This window comes from Sus scrofa, chromosome Y (genome assembly GCF_000003025.6).
Source record: "Sus scrofa isolate TJ Tabasco breed Duroc chromosome Y, Sscrofa11.1, whole genome shotgun sequence".
NCBI lineage: Eukaryota > Metazoa > Chordata > Mammalia > Artiodactyla > Suidae > Sus > Sus scrofa.
In genome coordinates this window covers 8,058,354-8,061,068 of record NC_010462.3, presented here as the reverse complement: position 1 = coordinate 8,061,068, position 2,715 = coordinate 8,058,354, and positions in this window count along the sequence as shown.

Genomic DNA, 2,715 nt, shown 5'->3' with positions numbered 1-2,715 from the left:
AATGTTTGCCCATTATTTCCACTACATTCCACATCCACCTGCCTGTGAAATGAATTTGATGCTAATGTTTACTGAGAAACTGTTTTTCTGCTTTTGCAAAATATTAAAGCAGCTGGGGTCTCTCAAGAAATCTGTCCAATGCTGAAATGAAAATGCTGTCGTCTTCCTTTCTGCATGGATCCTGAGAAAACTTTTTCTTAGGTGGCTTCGTAAGAAAAGTCTTAATCTAAGGTTGTATTGCAATTGTACCCTTGAGTACACGCTGTATTTGAAGCAAGATCACTTCTGTGGAAGATGCACCCCTGAACAAATAAGTTTAGTGAATGAATAAAGCAATACTTGCAGAAGAAAGAAAATAACTATGCCACGGAACCCCATCTCCAGGAGACAGGTTTCTACTTATCTGGATGTCTCCAGAGTTACTGTTGCAAAAATAACAAAAGCAGAGCTTGTGTTACTTCTCAGGTGTTCAACCTGATGCACACATGTTACAAATAACCATACTTTTGATGCAGGTGCAGGTCAAGAGACATATTTCCTCTAGAAGTCAAGTCCATCTCTTCTGGAAAATAACATTCACAGAATCCTAAAAACAATAACAAAAACTGTGTTGGTTTCATCACACACACCAATACCCACAGTCCCCACCCCGACAAACAGACAAGATGCCCACTTTCTGTCTCTGCATCACCATCTGTGTCCATTCTCATCTTTCTGAGATGGAACAATTGACGGCCATCAACAAAATCCGTTTTCTTTCCCCAGGAGGCATCCCTTTGGAGAAAGAAGATAGTGTGAGTCATCATTCAAAAGCTATCTCTCTGGATGGATCCTGAGAAAACTTTTTCTTAGGTGGCTTCGTAAGAAAAGTCTTAATCTAAGGTTGTATTGCAATTGTACCCCCTCTCTCTGCCACACTCTCTGCAGCGACAGGACCAGAAAAGTCCTCTTGGATCATAAGCCAGCATCATCTGGCAGGCCATGCCACACCAACTCCGTCGACCCCAGCCAGGGTGGCAGGAACCTCTCTCGCCTTCAGCATTCAGAGGCAGCCTCCAGAAGATACTGCTCTCGGAGCCAGCGTCCTCCCATGTCTGCTGGCTGATCTCCCAGGAAATTTGTCTCCCATCAAAACGGGGCACCTCAAACTCCTTTAGACCAAGGGGTAAAATTCACTTGGTGCCAGTGTCCTCTGGCTCTGCAAGTGGAGGGAAGACAGAGCATTGAAAATTAAAACTCCCATTGAAAAATCGGGAGGGGAGTTTCTGCGGGGGCTCAGCGGTAAGGAACCCAACTAGTAGCCATGAGGCTATGGGTTCAATCCCTGGCCTCGCTCCATGGATTAAGGATCTGGCATTGCTCTGAGCTGTGGTGTAGGTCGCAGACGAGGCTCGGGTCTGGCATTGCTGTGGTGTAGGCTGGCGTCTATAGCTCCAGTTCGACCCCTAGCCTGGGGACTTCCATGTGCCCCAGGGGCAGCCCTAAAAAAGAAAGCGAAAAGAAGAAAGAAAGAAAGAAGGCAAAAAAGAAAAGAAAAAGAATGAAAAGGAAAGAAAGAAAGAAGAAAAGAAAAAAGAAAAATCAGGAGGAAGAATATCCCATCGTGCGGAAGGACCACACTGATTCTTTCATCCCCTGATGGGCATCTGGGTTGTTTATACCCATTGGCTGGTGTTAATAGTGCCACCGGGCGCAGGCACACACCTATTTTTGCTGAACGCCTGTTTTCAGTTCTCTTGGGCAAATACCGAGGCGTGGGATTGCTGGGCGGTAAGGGTATTTTATGTTTAACGAGGAATGCCAGACTGTTTCCCTCTGCAGATGCAGCCGTTAAAAGAAATGAAGCATTGACCTGTTAGACACAGCCTAGATGCACCTTAGCCTCACTGCATGCACGGAGGGGTGTCAGGCTCAAACAGCCATGCTGGGCATGATTGCATTTATATGCAATGTGTAGAGTCAGCCAATCCAGAAGGTAGATCTGTGGTCACCAGGGGCTGGAAGGAGGAGGGCGTGAGAAGTTGCTCTTCAAGGAGACAACATCGGAGTTCCCATTGTGGCTCAGAGGGTTAAGACCCTGACGAGTATCCATGATCCTGTGACTCTGCTCAGTGGGTTAAGGATCTGGCGTTGCCTGTGGCTGTGGTGTAGGTCACAGATGCAGCTCGGATTCGGTGTGGCTGTGGTGTAGGCTGGTCGCTGCAGCTCCAATTTGCCTGGGAACCTGCATAGGCTGCAGGTGTGCCTCTAAAAAGACAAAATTAATTAATTAATGAAAGATTTCCCCAATGATGAGGAAAAAAAGGAAACATCTTTGGGACAGAGAATAATACTCTCAAAGAGGTGGTGATTTCATAGTATTGGTGCATACACCATATAAATGCAGGGAATGGTGTATTCCTGAGCTGCATCTATGTGCCAGCAACCCCAGTGAAAAAAAAGGACTCTATTTCTACCACAACAAACATCCCTGTGGAACCTACAATGGCCGTCTGTCAAATAAATAAAATCTATGTTTATATACGTTGAAGTGGTATGAGCAAAACAGAGTAGCTGGGAAGAAATGGGATGGTGATAGTTTGCAATTTTCTAGTCCCTTTTCTGAGTTGTTGGATTCGGTTTGCTCATATGGTGTTGAGGATTTTTGCCTCTCTGTTCATCAAACATGTTGTCCTAAAACCTTCTTTTTTTTTTTGTAATGTCTTTGGTTCTGGG